At 37.0% G+C, this 18689-nt stretch overlaps 1 pseudogene; it reads right to left on the bottom strand.

Annotated features, from left to right (window-relative positions):
* Nucleotides 1–10270: 10270 nt before the first annotated feature.
* Nucleotides 10271–15493, bottom strand: LOC107859387 (annotated as a pseudogene).
* Nucleotides 15494–18689: the final 3196 nt, after the last annotated feature.

Below are 18689 nucleotides of genomic sequence, written 5' to 3'. Positions count from 1 at the left end.
CAAGACCAACGTAGGAACTAGGAAATCAAGTCCCACGCCAAGGGCTGACGCCTCTCCATTGAGTTGATCGTACCTATCCTTGAGTTTCTTGCAGAAATTGAGGTCCATTATTCTATCGGCAGCGTCATAAGCTTTCCGATACGTTAGTTGCCTTTTCCTCATGAGGTAGAGAATTATGTCAACATGCTATGAGATAAGAAGTTAATTTTTAAAGAAGTCAATTTTTAAATAGGTTAGTAATTGTAAATCTGCAACGGATGGTCCATCTGTTGCATAGGGTTCTCTAAATCAATAATTCAACGCAACTTATATAACAGATGGATAATAAGTTGAACCAGAACCATAACTAGTTGCACTAGTATACCTAGATGTTGCAACAGATGTGAAATTTATTGTGTAGCTTCTTCTTCATGGGGTAGATTAGAAGGGCTCGGTTAGAAAAAGTAAACTTGCCTTGTCCTCGTACGGCATACGCATATCAGTCATAGTCTGGAAGTCTTGGGGGGGAAAGGGAGGCCTGGGGTAATCTGGTGCGCGTGGCTTGGCATTTTTGGCCTGTCTGTCACGCCACAAATCCTATTGGGGCAGACTGGCACCCATAACCGAGGAGGCCCGGGAGAACCAGCTCATAACTTATACTTCCCATGCATACCTCTATGACAACCCGAAATTCGGACAGCATCATGTCGCATATAAAAGGAAATAATCACCTGTATAAGCTCGAGCACACATATATATGTATATACAATACTTGGCCGTTGGAGCCATCACGTCTATTAATAAAATACCACCTTGACTGTACATTAGGTCTACAAAGCCTCTAGACAATACATAGAGTTTAACTAAGGTCGGACACACCCCGCCATATAACTAACTTCTATACAATACCAAAAGTGATTGGATATGACACGGAAAGCCCCAAAGCAAACTGGAGCTCACCAAAAATAGCTGGATATCCTGGCTCCTACTTGTGCGGTGTATGAGCTGAGGTACCTGTGCCTGCAGCATGAAATACAGGTCCCCCGTGGGGGACGTTAGTACGAAATATGTACTGAGTATGTAAAGCTGCAGATAATCACATATGATATAGGAGCTCAATAGAAATCAGAAACAAGTGAATAAATCGTAATAGGAGTGGACCATACTTACTAGAACTTGTGACAACCTGTACATTGTATTTATTCAATCACTTTACCTTTGTTCTTATCATCTTTGTAATCATTACTGTACTGTACTGTGACCATTAGGCTGCCTCCAGTACATATCAACTGGGATCGACCCATGATAGGCTTATGCCTCTGGGATACCACCCATAAATACATAAATAGGGATCGACCCATGATAGGCTTATGCCCCTGGGATACCACCCGATAAGAGAGAACTTCCATCACTTAGTTTAATTAATCTTTGAGATTGTTATTTCGGTCGCCACCGCATCTTTGATACTTTGAAACAATGATACATCAATAAGATACATATAAATAGACCATCAATGCAATAACAATGAAGTAAGAACTCATTGTCACATCAATGAAGTGTTTTGGAGTCATCAATGCCATAACAATGAAGTAGGAACTTATTGGTATATCAATGAAACGTTTTGGAGTCATTAATAGCACATGGATCTTGTTCGAGTAACCGAATACCTTCTGACATTCATTAGTGCAATAAACATGTAATATTTGGAAAACAAGTAAGTATTGGAATGTCTTGACATCTTGTAGGGTGGAAACAAGTTCATTGGTAACGTAGGACATCATACAAAATCATTATGGATCACATGTTACTAAATAACTTTGGAAACTTTCTTAATAGAACAATTGTTCACTTTCATGCCAAAGATATGGTATAGAGTATGCTTTACATACCTGACTGTCAACCTTCAATACTAGTCCCAAATGGACTTCCCATCTTTCGGATAACTTATCTACAATGAGCATATATAGCAATCTAGTATTAGCAACCAAACGTCACAATTCAATTACTTAAATTCACCAAACTAGTTGTTGAGTAGTAAGCCTTAATTACACCATAAAGGGTGTCACTTTAACCCTCTTATACTCCAATTACATTCACATGTCATGAATATTCATACAACATCCTCCAATATCAAGTTTGGATTCATTTATCCTTTCAACCAATCCATTAAACCAAATTGAGCCATAGACATAAATAATTATCAATTCAATAGTATATCACCATATCCACCTTCCATAACTCAATTACCATATCCACCTTCCATAAGCCAATTACCATATCTACCTTCCACAATTCAATACAACCAAACCATGCAAAATAGTCCATAACCCTATTTCCATCACCTTTCAATAACAACCAATACATATAATCCTCTATCACACATATACATATGGAAAAGAACAAGGCAAACAATATTCATACCTTAGAATTCACCTCTTGATTATGCAATCCTGTTTTCACAAATAATAGGTGCCGTTCAAAGCTCTCGATATGACAAACGCAGTTATCAGATTACTTCGGAATTTCTACGGTTGAATCAAAAGTAATTTAAAGGTCAAATTTTGCTAGGGTTTGTTCTTTCTCAATGATTGATGATGAAAATGAGTTTTTGAACTCATATACATATATATATACACATATTCCCATCCATAATATCATAGGGAATGACCAAAGTGCCTTTAAAATTTAAATAATGTCAAATCTGTCCTTTGGTGAACTGTTTTGATAAGCTAAAGTAGATCAACCATAACTCTTTGATCCGATATCGGATTTGGGTGAAATTGGTATCATTGGAAAGATAATTCAAAGGTATTTCATTTCATATAAAGTAGGCCACCCAGTTCGTCCTGTACAAGGAGTTATAGTCGTTTGAAGTTGACCCTAAAAATCTGTTTTGAGAGGCTGAAGTAAAACGAGTGTAACTCCTTACTCAGACGTTGGATTTGGATGAAACCAATTGCATTGGACTTTCTTGACTGGCCCCTGAACTTCAACAGCCTTTGGAGAGTGAGTAATTGCAATTTCTTTTGATTTTGAGATCTCTAATTGCTCTTTTCTTTCTCCTAACCAACGCTGTAGGAGTGTGTGGCTCCCTCACCTTCTTGGATGGTATGGCACACCTCTTGGATACAGCAGAAGGTGTTTAGGAGAAAACCTATGCGGGAACAGGGAAATTAAGAAGGTCATATATCATCTTAGTACTTGTTTAAGAGGATACACAAGGTCGGAAGGAAAGTGTAGCGAAATTAGCTTATGAAATTGACATGAAAAATGAAAAAACTGGATGAGATGCGAATGTGAAAATGTATCCAAAAATGAAAATCCATCAGTCGTTGAAGAAAAAGAAGAATGGTCAAGAGGAATTGACCCTGTGTATCCTCTTAAACAAGTACAAAGATGATATATGGCCTTCTCAACCTCCCTATTCCCGCACAGGTTTCCTCCCAAACACCTTCTGCGTATAATAGTCTCCTCCACCAATCTATCCATATACATTTGGACCAGGGGAATTTCTATTGGTTCTATCATTGTTTGCTGCATTGCGAGGCTTCGAAGGCCTTTCAAGAAGTCCATTGTGCCATTAAAATTGGTCCAATCACTATTGGATATTTACACTGTTGCCAAAAATTTGAACCTTTCCCCAAACATAAAAACATGTGCATGAATCATGTCATTAAATTGTAATGGGGTATCGACACCACCGTCTTAGAACCCTTTGGCCTTATCAGTTCGCACCTATCAAACTAAATTGTACAATTCAGGATCTTGTTTGAAGGATCAGTGTCTAATCATTGGTAAAAAACTGCATTCACAAAATCATTGCACTTTATGTGTCCTCATGGTAGCCTGATCAATAATATACATAACTCGCATGCATGAAAATAGGATCCATTGCACGTATCTTATTCTTCCTACCCCATCAGGATATGTCAGTGTTGTTTATTCATCTGCACAAATGTGATGACTATTAAAATAGAGGTGTGAAGAGTCGTGACTTTTTATCTTAACACATTCAAAATAACTGATGAATCAAAATCACCATCTGTTGCAACTGACGAATCAGCTGTTGGAAGAAATCAAAACATCTCCTCCAAACATATGGTCCATCTGTCGCAACAGATAATCTATATGTTGCAACAGATGAAAAATCTGTTGCGATAGACTTGGCTTTTTTTTAATTAATCTGCACGCATGTGATTACTTCTTTCTAAATATGTTTGTTTCAATTTAGTTTTCCTATTTATAAAATCAAGAGAATTTTATTATATTCTTTCAAGATTACCCCTATTATTAAATGACTACATAAAGTATATTATTCATATTTATACTTTCTAATCATAATTAATAAGGCTAATTTGGTAAAACAGTCACCTAATTTATATTTTTATTAATTGTGTGCCAAGCCCATGGGCCCAACTAATACGTAACGGAGGGACTATTAAAAAGAGGTGAAGACTTTTTATCTCACATATTCAAAACAGCTAATGAATCGAATACTCCATCTGTTGCCTTATTTGTTGCATATACAAATCATCTATTGCAATAGATGGTAAATCTATTTTGACACTCGTCTGTTGCACATTCAATCCATTCATCTATTGCAACAGATGCTAAATCTGTTAAAAATGCTGAACGATCTGTTGCAACAGCTCAATAATAATAACTTTTATCGAGTCTCAAACCGCTATGAAAAGGTAAGAAATAATTAGTGTTAAAGAAAAAGTCAAAACTTTTCACAGAAAACAAAATGCCACCAGTTTGAATGTAATTAATACAATGGAGCTTAACAGTCCTGCCTTTTGGCCTGACACGTCTAGATTATATTATAGGTCCCTCAATCTTCATTCAACTCTATTTATTTCTTGTATTTTTTCCTTTTGCGTACTTCTCTTTAAAGAGCATATTCCTTTCTCGTTGAGGTAAGTTTTTTTCTGGCGTAAATTTACCAGTTGGTCGTAGACATTGTATTACATTGTGAACATTTTTCTTTACATTTGTCAATTCATGCGTGTTCTAGATATGGCTGATCCTTTTCCGGACATTGCTTTCTACGCGACACAGTGCGGGAACTTCAAAGGCAGGTTAATGACCTGCAGAGTGAGTTGGTCGTTGTGAGAGCGACAATGTTCAGAGAGATGCAGAGGCTGATGAAAGCCCTGCTGCTAGTTGATTGGCCAGCTGTAATTAATGATGATGATGATAATAATAATTAGAATGTGTTTTTTCTTTTAGCGTATGTATTTTAATTTTTCTATATTGGATCTATACCTAATGTATTTTATTTTTCATTTAATGAAAAATTTACTTTTAGTCAGACTTTGACGTTTTAATCCTTATTCAATTTTCATTCTGTTTTCTTCTAATCTAATACATGTTAACATGTCGATGGTTGAAGGCAATGTTAAATCCAGTAGCACTAGCAATTTTGGCTTTTGAATTCTTTCAACAGTTGGAACCGATTGGTCATCTGTTGGGTTTCAACAGATTATCCATCTGTTTCGACAGATTTTTATCTGTTGGAGGAAAGTATTCCAATTGTTTGTGCAACTGTTGAGAATAACTGTGGTCTGCTGTATTATTTAAGTTCATGTTTTGCCTCATTTTATTGATGCGCAAGTTGTTTTAAAAAAAAAAAGATATTTTATACATAATAAATAATAACATTAGGTTCACAACAATGAGTTAAATATGTAAAAGTCTACAACAAACAAACAAACAAACAACAACACAAGTTTCTGCAATTACAATGATCATGGTGGATTACGATTCGGGCATGTAGTTCTTTTGTGGCCAGCGTACTTACATATGGAGCACTTGTTTCTTCTTGATGAAAATGATTCTCCAACTCCACGCCTCCTTTTATATGGCTTTCTTTCCGGTTTGATAGTGCTCAGATCAATATATGGAGGAGGTATTAATTTCCCCATAAGCTCTACTGGAACAACCCAAGATTCTTCGAGAGGCACCAGAATAATATGCCCACTATATGCCATTTCATATTTTTCCACCGAATAATATTGAGAGGAGTGCTCGTAAACTTCAGATCCATATTTATAGTCGTATAGAGCTCGAAGGGATGTCATAGCATATGGACAAGGTATTTTGTCCAAGTCAAAAACTCTACACATACAAGACCTTGTTTGAAGATCGACCGTGGCAGCATCACCATGACCGGTGATACGGAATTTGTAATCTTCTATTTTATGAGAGAATATCCTATTCCCCAAACTGATGTTCGTTGATATTTTCTTTTTGATTTCGAGAATAAATCGGGTTTTTTTTTTGGGCACTTGAACTGCACACGCCTTTTGTTAAAAAAAATTGCTATATTTCTTGCTTATTTTTTCAAACATAGCCTTGATGGGAAATTCTCTTTCATCGCCAAAGAATGAATTCTCCGAGTCAGCTATGTTTGATGTCATAATATTGTACCTATAGAAAAGAATCACTTAGTACGACATCAAACTAAACTTGTAAATCAAACAAGACATTAAATTCATAAGAATGTACCTATTTGCTAGACAGAATGCCCGGCTCCATCTCTCAAAATCGACACGTGCAAGAAATTCTACTACCTCGGAATTCACATTCTCTATTTGATTGAAATAGTCTAAAAACTCCTCTCTACTATATGCTTTAGCTGCTCTATAAAAAAGGGTGACGACCCTTTCGTTGTGATAGTTGTTTCGAATATTCTCTCCAAGATGTCTGATGCAACAACCAAAGTAAGCTGAAGTGAAGAAAAGTTAACCCATCTTTGGAATATTTGGATGCCTATCCGATACAAAACATAATTCTTTGGTATCTTCGACGCAGCGACGCAGTTGTTCAAAAAAAAATCCATAAGTGGCATTACATTCCTTGTCCGTTACACAAAAAGCGACAGGAAAGATGTGATTTTCCGCATCCTGCGCCACCGCCGCTAGCAGAACTCCATTATACCCGCTCCTCAAGAAGGTACAGTTGAAGGCTATGCCTTTTCTCAAATGTCGAAAACCTTGAATCCAAGCACCATAGGATACAAAAAAGTACTTGAACCTTCCGTTTTCATCCAGATGCAATGTCGTCTTACTTCCGGGATTTGTGGACTCAATCATGTAACGGTAAGCATCCAAGATTTCATACCCATGCTCGAGTGTCCCCTGAACCAAGTCCTTGGCAATCTCCATGGCCGTATATACCTTCCAATAAATGACTAGGACACCCAAATTCATAAGGAGTTGATTGGCCATAAGCCTTGTTGAAGGGCCTTTGCCATCGGGGAAACTAATTCTAAAATATTCACCGAGGACCTTTGCCGTAGTGTGAGGATTTTGGCCTGAGATGTGCTCTGAACCATATGTGTGATATTTTTCATGTTTATGAATGATAAATCTGTCAGAACTTGCGTACTTCACCGCTCTCAACCACCACTTGCAGTTCGAATTAGCACATTTGAAGCAAAAGACACTACTTGAATTAATCACCTTCTTTATTCTGAAATCTTTTTTCACATAATAAATAAACAAAGTGTTAAATCGTCTTAAAGATTTCCAGATTGTGTCGATTGAGAAGAACTGCACATCGTATTGGTCTCATCAACGGGCGTAGGTGTTTGATCATCATCTGGAATATTCATGTCTAGATCATCCAACCTATCATCAAAGAAGTCTTCTTTTTTTTCTTCTTCTTCTTCTACGTTCTGGTTCTCATTCTCTCTCGTCTTTTCAACCATGTACACCCTTAACACCAGCCTGGTTAAATCACTTAGATAAGAACGCAATCGAACCTGATCGGTTATCTTGAAAGGCAGTACACTCTGATATTCAAAGGAGCTGTGCATATAGTTGATGGCGAATTCTTCGGGTTGACAATTCAGTCCACAAAAGCTGATGATTAAGTTCATAAAATCATCATACGAAACATCACTTTGGACTGTCATAGCTATCGTCTCTAGCATTTTACCCTCTTTCCAATGTCATACCTATCGATTGCTCTTCTCCACCCAATGACCATGACAATCCATCCTTATTGTTATTAATCCCTCCATTAGTGGTACCTAAATAAAGTCATTTGTTAAAATAAGTTGATAGTGACTTCATAGTGCCGTGAATGAATCCCAACAGATGTGTTATCTGTTGCAACAGGTAAGTGATGAGTCGCAACAGATTCTTACCTGTTGGGAATCATGTTACGGGTCTGAATATCTATTGCAACAGATGAATCGCCTGTTGGAATTAATGTTATAACTAAATCACCTTTGAAGCTGATTCCAACAGATGAGTGACAGTTGCAACAAATAATTAACCTGTTGCGACAAATTACTTACCTGATGCAATAGGTTATTAATCTGTTGTTACTTATGTTTGAATCGTGTTCAGGTTTTGTTGCAACAGACAACTAATCTGTTGCAACATATATATCAAATGTTACAATAGATGAGCCATCTGTTTAAACATGAATCCAACTTATCAGTCTTCCTTTGAAACAGATGTCTCATATGTCGCAACAGATGATTTATCTGTTTAAACAGATGGATTTATGTTGGATTCATGATTGGGTTCTATCCAATGTTGGAAAACAAGAACATAATGGTAGTTATTCGGATGACAAATTCAACTAAAAATCATAATTTGACTTACCAACGTCTCCTATGAAGTAATGCCAAAGTGGAAAGTGATGCTAGAAATAAAATTTGACCTAAGAAATTGATCAAATAGCAACAGTAGCAGTAACAACAACAACAACAACAAATGGTCAACAAGAACAAGATGAAGATGATAATGAAGTAGAAGAAGATGATAATGAAGCAGAAGATGATGAATGAAGCAGCAGCAACAATGAACAACAAAAATCGCAAAGAGAGAGAAATCAGCAAAGGGTGAGAAGAGAGAGAAAGGCGCCTTTTTTTCCCTCTGTTTTTCGTTATATAGGCTAACATTTGGATCAAAGTATAAATTTAAAAACTTGTGGATTATTTTCAAACTTCCCCAACTTTCTTAATCCTTAATAAAGTAATTGTCACCTCCACCTAGTAATTAAGACTTGTGTTACCTACACCTCATTTTAAAACTCTTTTGTCACCTGTGGCCCAACCCCCCAAGTTACTTATCGATTTATAGGACTAAAATTAAATTATTATTCATCGTTATATTAATTCATTTGAAAGTATAATATAATAAAGTTCCCAAAAAAATTCTTATATTATTAATTTTAGTACTTATGAAGACACTAATAGAAAGTATTAAAAAATTACAAGGTAAATTAGTAAATTATTTTTCTTATTTATAATTTTTTATGAAACGTGTAGAGAAAAGTGAATAAATAATATGAAACGGAGAGAGTGACTCCTTAAAAAAAAATTAAAATGGGTTCTATAAAATCTCTTTTTTTTTTTTTTAATTTTTAAAATTATTTTCACCGTGTATAATTTGTCTTTATGGTGAATTTTATTGTTTTTATAATAAAATTTACTTATTGCCTTTGTACTAAAATCATTTTTTGCTATGTATTGAGTTGTATATTTTAATGAACGTGTCATTAAAATTGAATTTAAAATGTCACTTAAGAAAATTAATTGAGTTTAGTAGCTTAATATGTTAGAATGATAATATGAGAGACAAAGTAACAGTTCAATGACATTTTTATCATAAAAAATACAAAAATAACTTTTGTGAGATATTATCGATAGTTTTTGCATACACCAAAGATCTTCTCTGTCAAGAAGTGGGGCAGTGTGTAGACTTGAGAAGTGTTTGGGGTGGCTATTGTTTGAATCTCTGTTTATCCAAGTTGTTCAATCAGATATTCCATAATGCCACGTGTTTGAAAAATAGTCTGGAACTTGAAGATTAAAGCAATATAATTGATGCTTCATGTCTGTGATGCAACTATTATATGGATATATACTGTTTTCTGTCCATATCCATTAAGCTACAGAGGTAAAACGTTTTTCAGGTTGCGGTCACATAAATCTTCTATACTAGTCACCTCACCCATAGAGGCAGCAGTAGGGTTTGGAGAACTTAGTCCAAGACCCAAACCTAGTAATGGATCTTTATTCATAGTGATACTGACTCCAAGTTTGTTAAGTGCAGACTGGCACTATTAGTTCCTTATCCAACTCTTCCGTGGATGGAGGGGAGGGGGGGAGCCGGGTAACTTCAGTAGTTTTGAAGCTAAACAATGGTAATATTTTATGCCCCTTTGGGGATATCCGATAAAATTGGAACGAAACAATACTAATGTTTATACAAGGCAGAAACCAAAGTTAACATGGTTTAGTGCAAGTGCCCGGATACTACATAAGAGAGGAGAAAAACTCAGTATTGCATTAGTAGCAAATACTCCTATGCAAGAAAATATTATTTTCTTTATGAGCTATGTGCTCTCATAACCAAATACACATCCTCAAGATATGACTATGTTAAGCCTACAACAAATTCATTCCCTTCCATCTCATGCCAGATTAACATCTGACCACATGTGGCATCTGAGTTCTAACATAAAATTTATAACAGAAAACGAGAATGAAAAACGCTGAGTTGTGTCAGCTGTATATGCCAAAAATCCCCTACTCAAGCATCTTCCTTTTTCCGTCTTACCATATTTAAGCTGTTACGGCTACCTTCTTTGCACCTTTCTTCTCTGTCTTGAGAATTGGTACCACTTCAGGTTTTTCAACTCCTTGGATATCCGTAATCTTCAACTTTGTTAATTCCTAAAAATGAAGGAAAAAGAGGATGACAAGTTAGTAAAGTAAATAAACATATTTATGTAACCTTCTTATCGATGAATAGATGACTAACCTGTCGATGCCCTCGTGTTCGTCGGTAATTCTTCCGTCTCTTCTTGAATATCAGTACTTTGGCATCTAATGCCTGGACCAAGATAAGGACAGATTAAGTTTCTTAATCTATCTGAATTGAGATAAACTTGTACATATACATATTTTATTTTAAGGAAACTAAGTTATCCAAAGAGCCAAGCACAGAACCCTGAAGATCTGAATCTAGTTTCACACCTATGTATGTATTTCACAACAAAAGAAATCAGCTCAGCAAACACCAAAAGTAAAATCATCAAAGAATAGAGTTACAACTACTGAGAAACGAAGATTTTGTTAATCACAGTAACCCTTAACAATGTATCAATGCATTAAAAAAACCACCCTCGTTATTATATATGGCAAGTTAAAAAGTAATTTATGCAATACACCCCAAAGCATATCGGTATCTGTCAACAAATTAAAAACAAAATAAAGTAGTGATATCCTCCTCCAGAACTCCAGGTGAATAAGCTATCGCTTGCTTTATGTTTCCAACATTGTTAAGGACAGAAAGCTGATGCATCGGCAAATGTATTTCCTCCCACCCACAGGAACTAAAACTGAGATTGGAACCGTTCCCCGACTTCTTGTGTCATCCATTCATAGGCTCATGCTAATCTTCTTTGTATTGTCACAACCCCTAAAGGGACAACAGAACTAGCTGTCGTAAACAACTGGGAGAGAACTTTAAGATCTAGACCATGGTTCTTTAGTAGAACTGCAGGGTGCAGAATTATTTCATGTTAACAAGTGCTCTATTATTAGTTCCTCTAATATCAGTAATAATCTATCTACTGAAGACCTTCTACTGCCATTCTGCCAAGCTTGCATTTTTTTTTTTTTTGCTGTTCATAAACTGAGATGGTAGAGCAGTATTCAACATTAAAGTCAATCTTGCAACAAGCAAGAAGAAGTGCACTCGATACCAAAAATACGTACTCATCTTAAATCATGTGTCTAGTCTTTCCTCAATTGACTGGATATCGATACCAAAAATACGTACTCATCTTAAATCATGTGTCTAGTCTTTCCTCAATTGACTGGATACCTTTGCAACAGTGATGAAAAATAGATTCTTTAAAAGTTAAGGAAAATTATAATCAAAGAGTGGTTTGATGAATTTCTGTATCCATCTTCTCAAACTTTATGAAAATGAGAGTATATTTAATTTTTAATGACAATGGTCTACCAGTCAGCTTGTGCGCACCTCAACTATTTTATTGGGTACCTGCTACCTACTACCCACAGAAGTACTGCTTAGCCCTAACCACCAAAACTTAGGCAAATGAGAATGACAGTATACTAGTCAGAAAGGATCAGAAAACCCACAAATCAACATGCAGAAGGCTGGAAAAAAAAGGTAAGAGAGTCCTGACACTACTATCTTACATGTTCCTCAACAACAGCATGAACAGATGCATCGGGCAATAAGGGCCTGCCAATGATTGTCTGTCTTTGATCCCAGCAGAAGAACCTTGTTTAGAATCAACTGGACGCAGAACAATAACAGGATAAATTATGTACTCAGACAACAGAGTTTTTTTTCCTTTAGGGGGGGGAGGGGGGTTAATTCAACTTCTTTGTTACTTACCAAAGTAAATATTTACAAAAACCATGGCAAAGTCTAACTCACTTAGCTGTCCAGAAAAGTCTTGGCTTATTTTAAGTGATTTCCAAGTCAAAATAGTTTTTAAACATTCTGATAGTGTTTAGGTAAAATAAACAAGTGCTTTTAAGCACTTGATTTTAAGACAAAAATAAGTCAAAAGACATAAATTAGAACTACTAGTTTATGGCTGAAAGACATAAATTAGAACTACTAGCTTATGGCTGTTGGCTTATGAACCAATAGCTATAGGCCCGTCCAAACAGGCTCTAACAAACAAACAAAAAGTATGCCTCTACTCAAGGGATTGAGCTATCTTCTAGTCCCTAAGCAGACACAAAGACCTAAGACACACAACACCAATTCAACACCTAGACAAATAAAGTGGAAAAGAAAAGACTGCAGTACACTCTTATTTTTAAGAGTTCCCCTGATATTGAATATGCAGACTATCTCCCTACCAATACTTTCCCAAGTCTCTTAATTTCTTCTAGAACACTGATTTCTCACCATCCAGATAGCATGAAATCCTAAGAAGACACAAAAACCTAAGACACATAACAATTCAACACCTAGACAAATAACGTACAAAAGAAAAGACTACAGTACACTCATATTTTCAAGAGTTCCCCTGATAGTGAATATGCAGACTATCTCCCTACCAATACTTTCCCAAGTCTCTAGCTTTCTTCTAAAACAGTGATTTCTCACTATCCAGATAGCATGAACAGTTTTAGCATACAACAATATAATATGAACTGCTTGTGAGTTGTGTGCTTCCTTTGGCATTCTGAATAGTCCACTATAAGTGATCATCACATGTGTGTGATAAATAGCTTAAGCAACGATATGTTCCATAACTCTCAAGAATCAGCCGTTCAGCGCAGTCAACAAACAAATGATCCCTTGTTTCACAGTGATTACGGCAGAAAACACAAGATGGATCAATATTGATTCCCCATATGATGAACCTGTCAGGAGTTTGTCTTGCAGATGTAACCAAATAGTGAATTAGCTTTTGATCTTGCATCATTTCTGGACATTAGACCTTTCCTTCAGCTTGTACTAGAACTAATATTCTCTCAAGAAAACATGAACCACATTATACTTATTGGCGATAAAGTTGTTCCTCGCTTATTTTTGTAAAACTGACAAGATTTTTTTGAAGCTTGAATATGATAGTAACTATTTCTAACAGAACTGGAGAGCTGAAAAAATGAGCTTTAGAATAGAATCATAACAAAAGTATTAGTTTCAACAGGAAACCACAAATTCTTGCGATTTAAGAAACAATTAGTAGTTTCACAGGGAAACGAAGACCTCGAAGCATGCACATCTTAAAGATGTTCATTTTCAACGATAAAATGCAAGTCTCCTTTTTCTTTCTGTACCTGAGGTAAACAATGCATAAAACCCTCTTTTGATTATAAAAACTTCTTAATTCTCCTCCATTGGAACAAATAGTCTCATTACACCGATATATTACATTTTGTACTCTTCTTCTAAAGAATCTGATTAACTGATATGGTATGATGGGTCTTCAGAATAACATAAAAGTTACAAGAATTTGTAATCAGTATAGTAGAATTACATGGAAAACTGTAACATGCATTTACATCGTACCTTTAAAGAAAGCTGAAGATTTAAAGAATAAGTCAATGACTGAGAACATTTGCTTGGTTTTCAAGATTTTTCTTCTTAGTCGCATAACTAAAGAAAAGTTGCAAAGCTTTTTTTTCAGGGTGTGGGTTGGACCTTACCCCTACTTTTGTGGGGTAGAGAGGTTGTTTTCATTGACCTTTGGCTCAAAAGATCTGCCTCGGTTAACAGTGTTTACAACAGAAAGACATCAACTTTCTACACAACATTCAGAGAGTTTAAACCAAACTCACCTTGTCATTGACTTCGCAGAACTGCAGTTTCTCCACAAATATGGAATCGCCATTGCTCACTTTAAACTGGTGGGAACCAATCTACATTGCACAAAAAAAGCCTCTTCAATCCTCATACAGCTACAGCAACTTCAACAACAAAGTAAAGCTACTTCATTTAATTGCAACACGTATACCACCATCCGCGTTGTCCACTTCACTACATTTTCCTCCCTACTAAGATACGGTACTGGACTTGGCCATGCCATTTTAAGCTGGCTCATGTGAGACCAGTGTCATTTAGCAGTGCATATCAGTCGGAAAATTTGGAGAAACTATAACTTAAAGAACCCTTATTTAACATTGGAGTAACAGATTCAAATGCATCATAATGGATATTGCGGATTGATGTAGCCAACTCCAACAAGTTTAGGATTGAGGTATATAAAGGGCAACCCAATGCTCTAAAGTTCTCACTACTGGACTACTATGGTCTACTGTATGCAGCCTTACCCTGCATTCCTGCAAGAGGCTACTTCCACAACTTGAACCCGTAACCTCCTGTTCACGTGGCAACAGTTTCACGAATTACAGAAAACCGTAAAAGGCTAGGAAGGAAAATGAGAACCTGAATAACAGCAAAAACGGGTTCATAAGGTTTGAAAACCCGGTCGGATTTCTGAAGTGGGCCGATCACCCTATACCCAATCTCTGCTGCTTCCTGTTCTTTCTCCTCGGGAGTATACTCCCTACTGGGCTGACTATTCAACTCCAAACCCTCCACGTCGTCATCATCATCACAATCAGTTTCGCCTTCACTTTCATCCTCCTCCTCCTCATGGCTATAGTTCGTTCGGTTCGAACAGAAATGTCGGTGCAACTATGAAAATTCAGCGTTAATTTGAGGGCATTTGGGAGAGGAAGTTAGGGAGTAGAGAAGTTTCGGGGTTAGGGTTTTAGGGGAAATGGAATTGAGGGAATGTGGAGATGGAGAGAGAAGGTATGATAAATGGCGGCTTAGGGTTTGAAGGCATCGGCGATTCGCCATTGTTTAGCTGAGCTATTCAGCTTATTGAGAGTGAAGGGAACTACTGAAAATCTAGGGTTTAAGAGTGAGGTGGATGAAAACAATTCAATTTAGTTAAAAATTCTCTCCAAGCACTAAAATGCAAAAAATAATTAATTGATCTTCACTCTTCTAACTTCTGAAATAATAAATATTTGAGACTTGATATTTTTAATAAGAACGGTAAATATTGTTAAATGGAGAGTGGAAAGAAGAGTAGAAACTGTTATCATATCTTTTTAATTTTGATTAGCTTGTATCTATTTTAATTATTTCATCAAATATACGTTATTTCTCACGAAAGCAAGTTTTTTTTAAATTTAAAATTGATCTCCGACGTTCTATTATTTTACACTATATTTAGCGCTAAACTACACCCTTATAAAGCACACTACTCTTTATAGGGAGGAAAAATATAGCTGCTCAGTGTTGTGTCAGCTTTTGGCTAATGACTCTGTAACTTGATGGAGAATTAATTTACAACGAATTCCCGTTATTAAGTTTCTGTATTATACCCCCAAAAGTCTGGTAATTTATGGCGATTTTTCGCTAATAGGTCAGGCGGTTGATCGATTCTTGATGACTAATGAGTACTGGAAATTCTTGTCACAAACTTCACATGAACGGCCAACCACTCCACATCAAGTGCATTTTGGATATCAATGTTAATAGAACTTTATTGAAGGGAAGAAAGGCTAAGGTTTACAATATAATCTGAAAAGCATAAAACTGACTAAAGCAAGAGTAGGCTATATATACATAGCCAATAACCTAAAGGTCCATAAACTAAAGGCCCAATAACATATGGGCCAACATCCCCCCTCAAACTCACAATGCAACAGCAATAAGCATTGAGAGTTTGTCACACAAAAAACGAAATCGAGATGCCGACTGAGCCTTCGTAAAAAGGTCAGCAATCTGCAAAGACGATGGAACAAAAGGAAGCGATATGGTCCCGAGCTGTAAATGATGACGGGTGAAGTGACAATCAATCTCAATGTGCTTCGTACGCTCATGGAAGACAGAATTCTTTGCAATTTGTACCGCACTTTTGTTATCACAATGCAGGGGAGTAGGCATAGAAATGTGAACCCCCATATCTGCAAGAAGCCAACGTAACCAAATAATCTCACATGTAGTCACAGCCATAGCACGATACTCAGCCTCCGTGGAAGATCTAGAGACAACATCTTGTTTCTTGCTCTTCCACGAGATTAAAGAGTCTCCAAGAAACACACAAAAACCAGTGGTGGATTTACGATCATTGCGATCTCCATCCCAATCAGCATCACTATAGGCTCGCAACTCGAGAGATGACGTCGAGGGAAACAAGAGATTCTGAAACTGAGTGCCACGAAGATACCTTAGAATACGAAGTACAGCTCCCCAGTGCACAGAAGTAGGAGCAGTAACAAACTGGCTAACAACATGAACTGCATGTGCTATATCTGGACGAGTAACCGTAAGGTAAACCAAACTACCCACAATAGTCCGATAAAGACTCGGATCTGATAATGGAACACCATCACTAGGAGAGTAACGTGCATTGATTTCAAGGGGAGTATCTACAGTCCTGTTGTCAGAAAGACGCGCCCGTGTAAACAAGTCAGATATATACTTAGTCTGAGAAAGAAGATACCCTTTCTTAGACTGAGCCACCTCAATACCCAGAAAATAACGCAGCAAGCCCAAGTCCTTCATTGCAAATCGATGAGCCAAATCATGCTTCAATAACTCAATACCACTATGATCATCACCAGTAATAATCATATCATCTACATATAAGGACAATAGAATTCGCCCTGCACTTGTACATCTAACAAACAATGCTGAATCATGGTTACTCGGGACAAATCCAAGGGAAGTAATAACAGTGGAGAATTTCTCAAACCAAGCACGAGGGGCTTGTTTGAGACCATATAAAGCTTTTCGAAGTCGACAAACTTCACCTGGCTGGTGGTCAATACCTGGGGGAGGAGTCATATAAACTTCCGCGTGGAGATCACCATTCAAAAAAGCATTCTTGACATCCATCTGAAATATCTTCCACTGTCGAACGGATGCAACAGCAATCATAGTGCGAACAGTCGTCATCTTTGCTACGGGGGAAAAAGTCTCCTCATAATCCATACCATATTGTTGTGAATACCCTTTTGCCACAAGTCTTGCCTTGTATCGCTCAACAGACCCATCAGATTTTGTTTTTATCTTATACACCCATCGACAACCAATCGCATGCTTACCAGGTGGGAGAGTAACCAAATCCCATGTATGTGTATGATGAAGAGCAGCAAGTTCCTCAGCCATAGCATTCTGCCAAAGAGGATCAGACACAGCCTCTCTATACGACTCAGGTTCAGACAAATGATGTATGTTTGCAATAAAGGAAGCAAATGAGGCTGAATATGTAGAATAGTAAAAATCTGGCAGTTTGGTGGACTTACAAGGTCGAGTAGACCTCCTCAGAGGTGGTGGGTCTCCAGTCTCAACAGTCGAAGGAGCAGACTCAGGCACAGGCGAGGCTGAAGCACTATCAGGTGGCACACCAGATGGCATGGATGAATCCGGAACTGGAACCTCTATGTCAATCCCAAAGGGATCAATAAGCCGAATATCTGACTTTGTCACATCATGGGTTTTAGCTGGAATGGAATAAAAAGGAATATGTTCCAAAAAAGTGACATGTCGTGAAACATATAATTTCTGACTTACAGGATCATAGCAACGATATCCTTTTTGTCCAATACCATACCCCAAAAACACACATATAGCTGATTTTGACCCTAACTTATTTCGTTCAACATGAGGACGAAGAACAAAGCAAGTACATCCAAAAACTCGTAATGCAGAATAATTCGGCGGGTGACCATATAGTTTCTCAAACGGAGACATTCCTGAAGTCAATGCAGTAGGAATACGATTAATCACATATACAGCAGTTAGAACTGCTTCTCCCCAAAAAATACTAGGAACCTCTGCAGACAAAAGTAAAGAGCGTGCTGTCTCAACAATATGACGATGTTTTCTTTCGGCCAGACCGTTCTGCTCAGGAGTGTCGGTACAAGATGACTGGTGTATGGTACCATCAGAGGCAAGTAACTGAGTGAAGTCATTAGAGGTAGATTCACCCCCTAAGTCACACCTGAAACACTTTATCACAGCCGAATGTTGTGTTTTAACAAGGGCTCTAAAGTTGTTGTAAATGCCAAAGAAATCAGATCTGCGTTTCATAAGATACACCCAGGTATAACGAGTATAGTCATCTATAAACGAAACATAATAGGTCGATCCACCCTTAGTGGATACTGGCGCTGGTCCCCATACATCAGAATGAATAATATCAAAAGGAGCAACAGAATA

The sequence above is a fragment of the Capsicum annuum genome, chromosome 2, assembly GCF_002878395.1.
Source record: "Capsicum annuum cultivar UCD-10X-F1 chromosome 2, UCD10Xv1.1, whole genome shotgun sequence".
Classification (NCBI taxonomy): Eukaryota; Viridiplantae; Streptophyta; class Magnoliopsida; order Solanales; family Solanaceae; genus Capsicum; species Capsicum annuum.
Note: the sequence above shows the minus strand (reverse complement) of the source record. Positions and strands in the feature narration are given on the sequence as shown.